This window comes from Alligator sinensis, unplaced genomic scaffold, assembly GCF_000455745.1.
Source record: "Alligator sinensis unplaced genomic scaffold, ASM45574v1 scaffold441_1, whole genome shotgun sequence".
Lineage (NCBI taxonomy): Eukaryota > Metazoa > Chordata > Crocodylia > Alligatoridae > Alligator > Alligator sinensis.
The window spans coordinates 625,874-641,496 of NW_005842313.1; the positions used below are offsets into that span (position 1 = coordinate 625,874).

The 15,623-nt window shown below is 44.7% G+C and overlaps 1 protein-coding gene across 2 annotated transcripts in view; it reads right to left on the reverse strand.

Moving 5' to 3' along the window:
• TSPAN18 (tetraspanin 18) overlaps positions 1 to 15,623 on the reverse strand; it is a 210,367-nt gene that overhangs the window by 156,147 nt on the left and 38,597 nt on the right. For both annotated transcript variants that reach the window (XM_025209860.1, XM_006028425.3), the window contains exon 2: positions 13,993 to 14,108. The gene's annotated coding sequence lies outside the window, so the exon portion shown is untranslated. The remainder of the gene's footprint in view (positions 1 to 13,992; positions 14,109 to 15,623) is intronic.

Here is a 15,623-nt window from a genome sequence, read left to right on the forward strand (position 1 = left end):
AGGAATGCCTCAGTCATATCATGTTCCTCTCAGTAAAGAGAGCAGCCTGGCAGTGCTCATAGCATCCCTTCTGTTCACTTACTAATAGTCTAGAAGAGCTTTTCATGGTACTGGCAGAAGCTCCAAACTATATTCGGCTGCATCATACCTCAGGTTACCCCAGTAGAGCCTGATACTTGCATAAACTTTCAAGGCTGCCTTGGGTATCCTGGAAGGTATAAACTACAGGTCCAACGCTGCACAGTACTGCGCAGCTTCCATACCTACTACCTTTCTTCTGAGGGTGCTCAGCACCTCTAAAGAACGTACATTAACTTTTCTTGGAACTGCACATGTAAAATCCTGAAGGACAACTAAGTACATGTGGGCTCTCAAGTACTGATTTAACAGTCATTTAATTGGTCACCCCCAATGCTGGCATAATGTAATACAATAATATTGGTCATCACAGGACTGAAGAAAAGCATCAGCTGTAAAGAGAAATGCTGATCTTATACAAGCAGAGACTACTGGAGGGTTTTTGGACAATTATCATAAGCTAAGTGATCATTAAAATTAGATATCTTGAGGGCTATGTACCAGACAGCATTAAACTCCAATAAATGCATCTATAGTAAATCAGCTGGTAGCTATTTAATTCACAATCTGAAGATCTTTTCAGCAACTTGGGAAACTGATGCAGCCAATGAAGGAAGATTAAGAACTGCTACAACAGCAGAAATATAAAAATAAATTACAAGACTATGCACAATGCCATTAAAAAAATAAACAGGACCCAAACTGGAGACATACTTTTGATATATGCGTTGCTCAGAGAGTTAGAAAGTGAACACTAATACTTAAAACCTAAATAACAAAGCAAGTTTAATGTACATATAGTTCTAAGGCCAGAGAGCATGAGAGCCCATTAAGGATCGAAGGCTGCCAAAAATACTTTTCTTCAGGGGGAAAAAGGCACCAAACCAGAGAACTGCTATAACAGAAAGAAGGTGCACAATAGAATAATTAGAGCAGTGGAGTTGTGAGCCAGAATCCCAGTAGGAGTTGCTCAAGGCTATGCATTTTGGGCTCTAGGAATTTTTGCTGGCCTCTTTGTTTCTCTCAGCATTTCCCATCTCTCTGTGCCTCAGGTGCTTTCCAAATATTGACCCATCTGACTTATGAGATTTAACTCCATGTATGTAATGAATGTACTTTGTGGTCCTCATACAAAAAATAATTGAGCAGTCCAAAGTAAAACATCACCTCCATCATCAATGTATTAGTATTATTTCTTTTAAAGGCTAGCCAAATTCACCAGGTTTTATTCAATTCAACAAAGAGCCACAAACTCCTGCAATAGAGGGTTCTATAAACAGTAATGCTGCTGGATGCAGAGCAGGTGTTAGGCTAGAAGAAGCCATTGTTAAAATAATATTAAGGTCTTCATAATGACACCCATGTGTCACAAAAAGATTTTGCTGAAACAATCCATTCGCTCAACACTTTTACAGTCTAATCAAATTTGACAGTCTTGGAGGTTATCATGTACTGGGCATACAAGTTCAGCAACTATGAAAGCATCTTTCAGTGCCATGCTCGTGCCTTTCAAGCCTGCTTTGGATATCACTGTAGCAAACTATAACTGTCCTGGGACCCTGGATGTCACCCAAATTGCAAAAACAATGAAGGTAGCATCATGTATCAGAGTTTTCCTGTTGCTCTGGGCAGGCAGCCTGATATAACCCAAATATGGGATTAAGAAATTGATGGTTTCTAGCCTTGGCTCCATTGCTGACGTAACCCCTGGGTTGCAAGGGGTTAAGCAGTGAGGGGTGAGGCCATTCCAAGCCCAGGAAAAATCAGACCTAGAGAGATGGGTTGAACTATAGTCCTCAAACTGTTGAGGGCTAGCAGGAGGAGAAGTGGGAAAAAGGAGCTGCAAGGTGGGAGCCATTTCACCCAGAACCAGGTGGAAGGAGCAGGGATATGTTCCCTGATATGCTTCATGCACCACTGAAAGAAGCCCCGGGGAGATTGTGAAGGAGCCTGGTCTGAGTGCAGCTAGGAGAAGGATCAACTTCCTCATTGAGGAGACCCCAGCAGAGAGAGAATCTGACTGCTGTGACAGAGCAGGGCCTGAGTGAGTTGCACGTAAAAGCCCATAGAAGGTAGTGTGGTCAGCATGACTGGAGCAATGAAAGTCCTTGTGCTATCTGAGACAGCTGGGGCTGTGCACAAGGTGAAGATTCATATGCCAAAGGTCCTTGCAAAACTGTTGCAGTTGGGGTTTTAAGTTGTACTGTTGCAAGTTCCAGTTCCAGTATATCGTTCCAGTGCCCTTGGATCATCAGGCTCAGAGGGTAGTAATCAATGGCTCAATGTCTAGTTGGCAGCCAGTATCAAGTAGAGTGCCCCAGGAGTCAGTCCTGAGGCCAGTTTTGTTCAATATCTTCATCAGTGACCGGGAAGATGGCATTGAGTGCAGCCTCAGCAAGTCTTCGGATGACACCAAGCTGGGGGGAGTAGTAGATATGCTGGAGGGTAGGGCTAGGATTTAGAGAGACCTAGACAATTTGGAGAATTGGACCAAAAGAAATTTCATGAGGTTCAATAAGGACAAGTGCAAAGTCCTGCACTTAGGATGGAACAACCCCATGCACCAGTACAGGCTGGGGGTTGACTGGCTAGGTAACAGCCCTGCAGAAAAGGACCTTGGAGTTACAGTGGACAATAAGCTGAATATGAGCTAACAGTGTGCCCTTGTTGCCATAAAAGCTAATGGTATACTGGGCTGCATTGGTAGGAGTGCTGCCACCAAATCAAGTGAAGTTATTATTCCCCTCTATTCAGAACTGGTGAGATCGCGTCTGGATTACTGTGTTCAGTTTTTGCCCCCCCCCACTACAGAAAGGATGTGGGCAAATTGGAGAGACATTGCATAAACTGGTTTGACCCAAATCAGTTAAGTCTGATACTACATTCAACCAGGTTTATCTCAAACCAGTTTCAGCCATTTTCAAACTGGTTTATGTATGCCACACATCTGTTCTGTTACAGGTTTAAACCAGTTTCTGATCACTTAAACGGGTTTATGTGTAATGTCTGTCCCTAGCCGAGAAGACTGAGGGACAGCAGCCTTCAGCAGCCTTCAGTTACCTGAAGGGGGGTTCAAAAGAGGATGGAGCTAGACTGCTCTGTGGTGGCAAATGATGCAACAAAGAGAGTGGTCTCAAGTTGCAGCAAGGAAATTTTAGGTTAGATATTAGGAAGAACTTTCTCACTAGGAGGGTAGTAAAACACTGGAACAGGTTACCCACAGAGGTTGTGGAATCTCCATAATTGGAGGTTTTTAAGACCCAGCTAGACAAAGCCTTGGCTGGGGGGATCTAGTAGTTGGAGATGGTCCTGCTTTGAGCAGGAGGTTGGACTTGATGATCTCCTGAGGTCCCTTCCAACCCTAATTTTCTATGATTCTAAGGGGTAATTTTGTTATCAGACTTCCATGCAGGGTTTTGTGGATTATATTACAGATTGCAGTTCTAATGCCTACGGGTATAAATAAATCTGACTTGTTTATACCCTCTTGATAAACTGAGGTACTCTTCGGAAAAACTGAGTCACCACTGCCACACACCCACACCCCTTTGTGAGAGGGTTTACATTGACTTGATATATGGCTTTAAGCTATTTATTAATATAGATTCTTATACAGTACCAATGCCCCCATGCCTCACTTTCTCCATCTGTAAAATGGTGGTAATACCATTTCTTTACTTCATGAAAGTACTATAAAGAATTAGTTAAGGTCTCCACAGTATTAGAGAGAGAGATGGTGTTATGTGGTATAGTTCGTATAAGCAGCCTCACATTTTAGTTTTATTCGTTCACAACTTGCAGAACCCTGGACCCAACAGGCAAAATGAAAACAATTATATCCAACTATCTTGTACACTGCTTTATGATCAATAAATGAAAACTTAACATGGTCACCAACATCCACACCTTCATTATCTTGAGGCTAGACTACTGAGATGTATTCTATGTAGGGTTGCCCTTGAAGATCACCTGGATGCTGAAGCTGGTACAGAATATGGTGGGCTGTCTTCTGAAGGGGGTGGGTCACAAGGGGCACTGAGCTCCAGTGCTCTAAAGCCTGCACTGGTTTCCAATAGCTTTCTAGGCACAAACCAAGACACCGGTTTTGACTTATTTGACTAAATAGCCAGGACTTATGTATCTAAGGGACAGACTTTTCCCTTATACCATATTGCAATACCTGAAGTCATCCAAGAGTAGTCTCCTGTAAGTACTATCAATACATCAAGTCTGCTTGGAGAAAATGTATGAGTGGTCATTCTCAGCAGTTGTTCCTCAACTCTGGAATTCCTTCCCTCTTGAGGCCCTCCCAAACCCAAGCTTGGACATCTTGTGGGAGGGCTATAAGACCTTCCTGTTAGGGCTAGTGTTTAGCAGACAAAGTTAGGCTGAGATACACAGGGTGTCTGTGTGTTATGTTGATATTCTAGTTCAATTTTAAGTTTTATTCTCTTGTCATTCTCTGTTTTATAAATTATTCTATTCTATTCTCTTATTGTAATCTGCCCTGAGCCTTTGTTGGGTAGGGCAGCGTATAAATTGAACACACACACACACACACACACACACTTGAAAACTTCCCCAACCTAGGAACAACAGATCAATAGAACAAACCACCTAGGGAACATATGGAATCTTACTGGAAGTTTTCAAGAGGCTGGATAAGCACTTTCCTAGGATAGTCTAGCACAGTGGTTTTCAACCTACGGTCCATGAATCGCTGTGGGTCCACAGACTGTGTGTAAGGCAGGGGCAGACAATTACTTTGGCTGGAGGGATGCTTCATTAGTTTTGGTGAGCTGTCTAGGGCCAGAAGGATTGCCATCTTGGGACCAGAAGTCCCACCCCCTAACACCTGACATTTTCCACCAGAAGTCCCTCCCTTTGCCCCCAGAAATACTCCTTTTGGGAGAGATGTGCCATCTTGGAACCGGAAAAAAACCAAATCATATACTGAAAGTCAAACATCTACTATAGTGTATTTTAATTTTATTTAAAAAAAATCTTTTTGTTCTGATTTACATGTGTTTGCATAGCGTATATACAGGTGACTGCACAATAGGAAAATAAAGTCTTACTCTTGTGTTTTGTGGTGGGGGATACGGATGGGGGAGTGTGTGCAGTGTGGTTGGGGGGGTGGGGTGAGGGGGTATGTGTGGGGCTTGTGAGGGAGTGTGGCTGTATGTGTTGGGGGGGTAGGGTATGTTGGGGGGTATGCATACGTTGTGGGGACCCCCTCACACACACATTCCCCTCCATGGTGCACAATCCCAGCTGGCGGGGGCAGCAGCAAAAAGCAGTGGGCCTTGGGGTGCTCATGACCCATGCAGGCGCTGCCACCCAGTGATGCACGGCTCTAGCCAGCTTCAGGGGCTGGACATGGTGGCAAGGAACAGAGCCAGGCTGGCCTGCCTCTATTGTTCAGGGCTCGTTGTGCACCACCGGGATGAAGCCCTGTGCAATGGATCTGGCTGCCTTCCCCACTCCCTGCCGCCATATGTAGCTCATGAGACTCTGCCAGGAAGCACGGAATGGGAGCTCTGCATGATAGAGACGGGCTAGCCTGGCTCTGCTCCTTGCCACCACATGCAGGTCCCAAAACTGGCTGGAGCCTCAGGCCTGCATAGGCCATGAGCACCCCAAGGGCCCACTGCAGCTGCTGCTGGCAGCGGGGCTATGAGCCATAAGGAGGCAGTCCGCACACCCCCCACCCTCCCTCACACCCCCCAAACCCACACCCTGTCCACCCAAGCTCTGTACTCCCACCACCCCATGGGGCATGGGCCCTGCTCTCCTGCCATGCCCGCATTCTGCATTCCTGTCTCGCGCCATGCCCGCATTCTGCATGCCTGCCCAGCTACAGCTTCCCTACCTGGTGCCAAGCGTAAGCACTGCAGCAGAGACACAGGAGAAGCCGCTGGAGTCTGGGGAAGCCAAGCAGGTCCTCTGGCAGCTGCAGCCATGCCAGCAGCAGCCCTGCCTGGAAGCTGTGTGTGCTGGCCAGGCTGGGGATGCAGCCCTCCCACACAGGAGGGTGGGAGTGAAGCATGGGGACTGGAACGGGTACAATTAATTGGTGAGCACCCATGGGCTGGATGAAACCACCTGGCAGGTTGAATCCAGCCTGTGGGCTGTATTTTGCCCATCTCTGGTCTAAGGGGTCCACAAAAGATGACTATTATCAACGAAAAGTAGGTGAATACGCACACTTACAATTCAAAGCAGTCCATACCTCCATTGAAAATTTGCAAAGAGGTCCACACCTGCATTCAAAAATTTTTAGAGGTCTGCACATGAAAAAAGATGGAAAACCACTGGTCTAGTAAAAGCACATGCTACATTTGTGGAATGGTTTGGACTAGATGATCTGTGAGCTTCCAATTTCATGATTCTATGAAAAAGCATATCTTCATGGAGGACTGTCCAACAGGCAACATCCACAACTAAAACAGTCATTTTCTAGAGAAATCATCTTTGCATCCATCATCATTGATGCACAACACAGTCCTCTGAGGATTTCGTTGCAGGGCTTCTTTAATGTGGACTTCCAAGCCTGATCACAGATTTCATATCTGACCAATTAAAACCCTGCTTTTACAACAATATAAAACAGGGGTGGCCACCCTACAGCATGTGCGCCCAAGTGACATTAGGCAGGCAATTTGTGTGGCACGTGACAGACTGGGGAGGGACAGGAAGCACAGTGGCAAATAGGGCAGGGACCAGAGAAGCAAATTTGGCAGGGAATACAGGGCAGGAAGCAGAAAGCAGAATAGCTGATAGGGCAAAGCACAGGAATCAGAGTGGCACTCATGGAAGGTATGGGGCTAATTTGTGGCATGCCTGCCAAATAGGTTGGCTCCCACAGGTATAAAACATGTGTAAATAGGTTATTTCCAGCTATATTTCCTGTGAACATCTGATAAGCGCTGAAGTTTAGGTTAAATATATACTGGGTCCTTCTCTTTCCTTCTTCTGAGGGCAATCAGTGTCTAGATTTCTCTGCCCCAGGAGGCACCCCCAAAATCCACTCTGACTGGTTTCAAGAGGGGAACAAATGGACAATTACTCAGATTGTGATCATACCCAAGGACAGAAATAAGATTAGCTGCCTAATTCAGGGGATTCTTGTGCACATGCACACAGTTAAATTGATAAGATTAATACAGCACTGGCTAGAGAAGAATTTCTCACAGAGCACACTGGCAAGAACATTTATAGAAGGGGAAGAATTTCACTTTATTTTAGTGCATTGTGTAGGTGTTATCTGTTAGGACCAGGTGACCATATCCAACAATCTCCAGAAGTTGCAGAGATGCATTGTTCTCTCTAGTTTCTGTCTGTATTTCCCAGTAGAGCTCTGGGAAACAGAAGTGTTAAGTAAAATCTCCTGCCCATTCCTGTCAATGGAAAACTGCTTCATCCTGTGCATTTCTTAGTGCTTTATGCAGTCTAGTCTGAAAAGCCTTAAGTGATAAAGCTCACATCAGTTTCCTTTGGAAACCATCCTACAATCTAATGAGCATTACCATTAGGAAGTTCACCTGAAATGGTCTACATCTTCCTTTCTTTAATTTTATCCCATTGTTCTTAGTTATCCCCCTTAGGCTGCCCTTGGCAATTCTTCTCCCTCCTTGATGTTTACATCCTTCACACACCTCTGGAATGATCTCAAGCAACAGACCAAGGAAATGCCAAAGGCTATTAAAGCAATATTCTTACACAAACCTCTCAGCTAATCATCCTTTGGAATGTATTTAAAAGTAATGGATAATGAATAGAAGAGCAGTAGGATTCACTGTCAGAATCTGCACTACCCTTGAGGTTGTCTATACTGCACTTATCCCAACAGGGCCCTGATCCACAAATGGGTGTTGTAGGAAATATTGGGGTGCAAATAATAATAATGAACCCAATTTCCAGAGCTGGCAACACCTGATTGTATGCATTAAGTGTAATAATATATCCCAGGTCAGACTTGCCTGTTTGTATTAGACCCAGTATCTTTTTAGACCCAGCATCTTTGCATCTAAAAGCCGGGCCTGTTGTTCTGAAGGCTTAAATCTCTTACATGGTCCAGCCAGTAGAGGGGGAAAAAGACTCATGAGGTTGTTAACATGACTTCTGCACGCACCCCTCAAAAATCAGACCTGGTAAAAGTAAAAATTAGACTGTTACATTGGGAACAGATTAGGTAAGTAACACCGAACACGAGCAGCTCCATCAGAAGACAGAGTTAAACGTTATCCCTACCGTAATACGACAGCACCATATATCAATATTTGCAATGTTCTTTGCACATCTGTTTAGGCTAAGACGAATATCCTTATTAAAAATACATAAATAATCAGGCATAACAAAAGGGCCAACTGCCATATTCTGGCTTTGCTCATCTGAATTCCCAGTGGTTATTTACTTAGTTATAATCCTTCATATAGGAGGTTTATTTATTTATTTAGACAAGGGATTGCTGGAATCCGTCAGGATTAGTCAATCAGCAGCATCCCTGGTGTTCCAAATGCATGTTTGTTAGCATCAGAATTATACTGCCTGACTATCTGGTGCCTGGAGTAAATATTTGTGCTGCTGAAGGTTAAACAGATTAAGAGGGCTGAAGCCAGGGTGCTCTTCTGATGTATTTGAAAGCTTAAGTTTGCTGATCATTTAAGAAGCACTGCTAGGAAAAGGATCTCCACCCCTCGAGTGGGGCAGTTACAAAATGTTGGCATGTTTTTGGCATGTGCATGCATGTGGCTAACTGTAACCAGAAAAAAAAAAGCAAGACAAAGGGCAGGTCCCTAACCTTGCTATATTGTGCTCAGGAACATCACTGTGAGCTTAGCTTTGCCCACTCACTCCCATTCTGCACGTGCCAGTTTCCAAGAATGCGGCACCACGGGGCAGCCCCAAGCACAACCCCAGTGCAACTCAGGTTCTCCATTTCAGGCATACATTTTTGCTGTTTGCTCAGCTACCCTAAGGCAACCTTATGCCTTATCCCCCAGGTCTGGTGCACACAGAGCAGGAACAGGCTGGCAGGGCATGCTTCACAGCAGTGCTTCTGGGCACAGTATTAAAGCAGCTTACATGTCCCAAATAAAATGTCCCAGAAGTTTAAGGAACAGGCCTAGTTATAGAAAAGGACTCGAGAAACCATAACTCCTGGAAGATTGCAGGCCAGTCTATTCTCCCACACTGAGCAAAGAGGTAAAACAAAACTGCCACCTTCATTTCAAGTTCTTGTAAAAACCAGGAGGAAAATAAATCCAGTTTAAAATGGTGGGAAAAAAGAAAGACCTTTCAGCTAAGAAAAGGCATGCCTTCAAGCTTTAAGAAAGACATTTACACACAAGCCTGTTCTGGGACTAGACTATGTCTATATGCACTATGTAAGCAAGAACTACAGGTAGGATTTCCCAAAGTGCTCATCATCAACACAGCTCTACTCCCACTAAATTCAGAAGTAAATTCTTAATTGACAACACTAGGAAGATGTTAAATTAACTCTTTGCTAATCCCACTCTGTCTGTTTGCAGTGACTTTTTTTCTACAACATTTTATGGCCTATTCCAAAGCCCAATACCAATAATTTTTAGATCACAACATAATTTAAATATTACTAGCATGGAGCTAAACTGAAGTAAAACTTCACTGTTGTGTGTTTAAAAAATTAAAAGTATAGTGATAAGTAATGTTAATTAAAAAAAAGAAGAGCCTTCTATGTATCCATAAGAATAAACCTGGCATAAAAAGGAGAGCTTATATGGAAATAAGCAAGCACTTTACATTCCAATTTTAGTTGGCTCATTTGACTGTGACTCCAGAATCAATTGACTTAAAAAAAAAAAAAAAAGGGTTACAGGGCTTGTTGGTAATTCTCCAGCAAAATAAAGATCCTGTCTAAAACGATCAGGAATGTAACACAACTATTCCCACCCTCTTGTGTTCCCCTCCTTCAGCTTTCTGCCAGGTGCCCCCTCTCCCCATTGAAGTACATTTGAGATTTTATGTCTTGTTTACTACATTCCAAAAGAAACTTGAGTGCTTACAAAGGTGTTTTCAGAAGCTCTTTCTAGGCACAGAGTGCCCCCCACCACACATTTAGTTTGAACAGATGTAGCATTCCTAAGAAGTCCTCAATGGTTAGTCTTTGAAGTCTGGAAGAAGTGTCAGATTTGAAAGCTACATTTCCTACCTAAAAAAAAAAAAAGAAATCTCCAGGGAGCCTTGATAGAAATAAAATGCACTCTCTCCAGATCCTTCTCTCACACTATTATGAGATTTTTTTTTTTTTAAATTAGAATGGGGACTAAAACTCCAAAGAATTTTCACGGATGATTATACATGCACATGTAGATAATTCTCTCAGCCGGACTTGTTAACCTTATAGCCAGGGACTGGGATTCTTCTCATAGCAGACCTAAGCTGTTCAAATGCAGACCTGAGAGAAATGAGACAGACCTTGTCAGGAAGAAACACAATGCAAGAGCCAGTGCAGAAGCAATTGTGATCAGAAAGATTTTAGGAAAGGAGACAGAGAAGGAGCAGGGTAGATCCAAGTTGTTCATTAGGAGTGAATTTCCATCCTGACCAGAGGTACAGTGCATGGCCTATGTACATTCATGGCCCATGCAGGCCTACAGATGCACTTAAATGACACGCAGATTTTGTGCTAAGCCTCTCTGCATGGGTGAAGTGCAACCTATTACAGCAAGTTGGAACATGGCTTCCAGTTTCACACTGCTCTCTCAGACTGCCAGGCCTCCGAGGGCATACTCACACTCAGCCCAGAGATGCAAATAGTAAAAAAAAAAAAAAAATCATTTTTTTTTTTTTTAATAAGAAAGATGTGTACATTTTCAGAATGTGTCCACTGCCCCCTCTGCTTGGGGTGACTAGTGCTCCAATGCCCAAAGGGCCCATCAGCCCTCCTTTCAAATCCTTCCTTTGATTTAAGCTGTCTTTCTGTTCAGTTCCCCACCCCTTCCCTCCTAAGACAATGCCCAGGACTTCCTTTGCATTGTCCCAAGCATTTACTTGGTCCTTAAATACAACAATACTGCTGTCATCCCCAGCCTTCATGATTTGCCATTTTGGAGCCAGCTGCCGAGAAGTTCCAATTTCCCTTAAATAAGCTCATTACTCCCATATACACAGTAACAGGCTGTATCGAATGCACGCAAATTCAAGGACATGCCCCCTCATTAATTTCATAGAGTAAGATAATCCTGTGAAGTTTGTCCTTGGTGGGACACAGTTACTTTGGTTTATCTTCAGCGAAGAGGCTTCCCAGTTTTCCCCACACAGCGAAAATGACTCAAAACAGAGGCACTGAACAGGTTAAAGTTTTCTCTGTCGCGTCTCATCTCCCTTTCCAGATTAGGGGAACAATGAAGTCTCCATACTCTGTGATATTGCTAATGCTTCCTGTGGGGATAGCGGCGCCTGCTGAAAAGAGGATTATGATTATGGTTTAGGAGAAGCACGCACTGTACTGCCGCGAGAGGCAGAGAGTTATCAGGAAAGAAACCGAGCTGCCCCCAAACTGTACACACGGGACTACTGCTTGCCTTGGGTTCTGGCTGACAGCTCTACTTCAAATCACACACCCGCTTATCAGACACGATAATGGAACAGCTGAGCCATGAAAAAAAGAGATACACACAACTTGTATATAACATGTAGTGTTATAGACCATCCCACCACATTCATCTAAATAAAGCAGTAAAGGACAGAACACAGCACAGTACAACCCCAGATGTGGCCACTGACTTCATAGTTATGTCTGCTACTTGGGAAAGACTGCAAAACACTTTTCCCCTGTTGTTAAAACCAGTGCATCCCTACCACTGACAATTATGTGAGGTGTGTTAGACACTGTATCCATTAGACCTGAGCAGAATGCACAGCTACCCCCTTCTCCCCTTTCTGACCACATGGCAGGAACAGCAGCCAGGAACTTTTTTAAGTCACAAAAAAGGTAAGAATTCCTCCCCATCCCTTCCCTTTCTTGCTCAGAGGCACTTCCCCTTCACATTCCCATCTCCCCTGCCTGCCACTGCTCAAAGGTGTCCACTGTCCATGCTATCCTGGGGATAAGGGGAACTCCATCCCTGTTCCAGTTTAGCTGCAAAGGAGTTGGGCTTAGCCCAGGACAACAGCAGTGATAGTGGCTGTGGCAGCCAGGCAGGTTTCTCTCTCCTTGCCTGGTCCTCTGGGGTGTTCTCCGCCAGCCTGGGAGCAGGTGTGAGGAGGGGGAACCTGCCCACCAGCTGCCAATGAAGCTGCCCCAGGCCAAGCCCTGTACAGCACATCTGGAGTACAAGAGGAGCCCCTCATCCCCTGAGATTGCACGGACAGTGGCAGACAAGGGAGGAAGAGTGGTAGGGGAGGGGAGTGGACATGGCTCCGAACAGGGAGGAAAAGGTGGGTGGTAGAATTCTTACCTTCCTTTGGACTTAAAAAGTGTCCCTGACTGCTGCTTTTGTGGCATGATCTGCCCACTCTTGTTGAGGGGTGTGGAGGAGGAGGCCTGAAGCGGGAGGTGCATCGCTGCCCCCGCACTCCCTGTGTAAAATCTTGGACTTGCTTCTGATCACATTACCTAAAATGCTAGCGGTCCATCTCCATTAGAGCTTTCAACATTACACGGAGTCGAATCAGCTGCAGTTGTGGTGAAAAAATTGTTCATTAACAGTCTCTAACATAGAGAGGGGCAATAATACAGACAAGAAGAGTAAAATAGGAGATAATGGGCATATCTACACATGCACTTTACTGCCGAGTTGACTAATCAACTTGCTTGCTCCGCAGCAAAGTGTCACAGTCTACACATGCACCAGTATTAGGGCGCAGTAAACTAATTAACTCTGCTGTAAGATAGTAGTGTCAGGGACAGTTCTATCTTACAGCAGAGTCATTATGTGCGATCAAATGCACATATAGATGGGGTTTGCAGGTGTAACTTGCACCCAGTCCCCACAGCCAGACAAGGATCACAGACTCTTACCTGATCCTTGTGCCCCAGCCAGCCCCTCCACCACCCGATGCAGCTACCTCCTCCTCCTCCCCCCTGGACACACACGCACTTCCCCTTCTTCCCCGGCTCAAAGCACTGCCGTTTTCGATCCATAGGTAGACACTGCTCCCGGGAGCAGTTAACTCCAGTTCAAACTGCTTTAGAGTTTATTGCATCACTTTCATTGCATGCATAGATGCACCCAATAGATTTCAAGCATACACATCTATCACAAAACTTTTATAGGCAAGACAGATTTCGAGCATGTAAGATTCTACAGACACCCCACCCTAATTCCAGTATGTGCCTTCAATGATGGATTGGCCTGAGTGAATATGGCTGGATTCACCCTCCTAGTCTAATAATAACATTGAGGGTGGAAAGTTTCCACCAGAGGTACTTTCACAATTTACAGAGTAAAGACTCATGGGCCCCTTTCACAGTTATTTATACAATGGTTTCAATCTTAAGCCTCACCCTTCAGATTCTGCTCAAAGGAGTTTTACTGATCCCTTCTAGGTCCATAAAAAGCCAAATAATCATTGCAACACTGTTAATGTGCGATCCCCTTGGATTTTTGAATGTGTAGAAATCAATGGACTCCAACAAGAACCCTACAAATCCATCAGCACCTGCTTCAGCACTAAGTCACAGAGTCATCACTTGATTTTTGTCCACTTTGCCCATTCCAGCCAGCCCAATAGTCACACCAAAATAATAGTAACAGTAATAGTATTCCAAATGGCCAAGATAACAAAGCAAATCAACAGGTAACACACTCAAGGGGGACCATGAGATGCTGCAAACCCATAATAAGCCAGGCTGCCTGGCTCCTTGAGGGGACTAAGGGCTCTTATCCAAACAACGCTGAATAGTCTTAATTAACCAAAACAAACCTCTTTGCCCAGGCAGTGGTGTGGTTCACACAGATATCTCCTATCCTTCACGGCTGGGGCTGGGCACCAAGCTCTTCCAGGTTCCCTCTCTATCCGGTTCTCCTTGCTGTTAATCTCTGTGGAGGAGGAGAAAATAAATAAAAGGAGTTGAAAGATAATGGATTAAACTGGCTTCCGGCTTTTCTACAGGCTACTAAAATAGGATCTTTCCCAACAAACTTTCCAGGCACAGGATACAGGGAAAGATCTGAATCCCATTTGTTCGAACACTTCTGACACTTTTCCATTCCCCAAGAACAAAGAAGGGGAGAAAAATGTTAGAAATAATGGATGAAATAAAGCTGCCGTCTTTCAAATCTTAATCAAGTCATCACACGGACTCTGAGCCTTGGGAAGGCAAGATTTCAATCTGTTTCTCTGCTTCACATCCAGAGAGAGCTAGCGAAGTAAACCTACAGTTATGCAAGGGAACTTCAAACCTCAGAGGAGACCGCCTGCTTTATGGTAATAGGGGCCTCAGAGACAGTGACAGTAAATGCTTTGAAGCGTATCTGTTTTAAGAGGATTATGATGATAATTTGATAACAGGTTTTTTGCATACGAATGCAATGAGAGAGAAAGCATCTTTAGTGAAGAGGACAAACAAAGCAGAGGCAAAAAAACAACCTACGAAGTGATTCAAAATATTTGGGGCGCTTTTAAAACAAAAGAAAAGGAAAGCCGGAGGTTATCAGTTTTGGCAAAAGTGCTCTCCACACTCCACCAGGGTGACAGCTCTCCAAATAAGCCCTCTTGCTTGACATAACATGGGAACTGGCAAGGCAAGCTCTCCCCACACCAACCCCTGACAACTGTTCTTCATCTCCTTCCAGTCTCTGAAGCTCGTATAGAATTCAGAGACAGTTGGGCTGAAGGGACCTTGGAAAATCGAGTCCAGCCCCCTGCCCGAAGGGCAGGAAGTCAGCTGGGGTCATAAGATCCCAGCAAGATAAGCATCCAATTTACTCTTGAAGGTGTTCAGTGTAGGTGCTTGAACCACCTCCGATGGCAGGCTATGAAAGACCTTGGGGGCTCGGACAGTAAAGAAATTCTTCCTTATGTCCGGCCTGAAACGGTCTTGCAGTAGTTTATAACCGTTCGACCTTGTCATCCCTTGGGGCGCTCTGGTGAACAAACGTTCCCCCAGATACTGGTGGTCACCCCTGATAAACTTATAGGTGACCATCAGATCACCCCTGAGCCTGCGCTTTTTCAAGCTAAAGAGCCCCATAGCTCTCAACCTGTTGTCACAAGTTCTGTTTTCCTGACCTCTGATTATGCGCGTGGCTCTTCTCTGGACTGTTTCAAGCTTTTCCACATCCTTTTTGAATTGTGGGGCCCAAAACTGGACGCAAAACTCCAGCTGTGGCCTCACCAAGGGGAGAATGACATCCCGGGATTTACTTGAGAAGCATCTACGGATGCAAGCAAGCATTTTGGTTGCTTTACTAGCTGCAGCACTGCACTGCAGGCTCATGTTCATCTTGTGGTCAATGATGACCCCCAGGTCTCTTTCTTCCGTAGTACTAGCCAATGTAGCACTGCCGAGTTGATAAGGATGGTGCACGTTTTTCCTCCCAAGGTGGAGAACA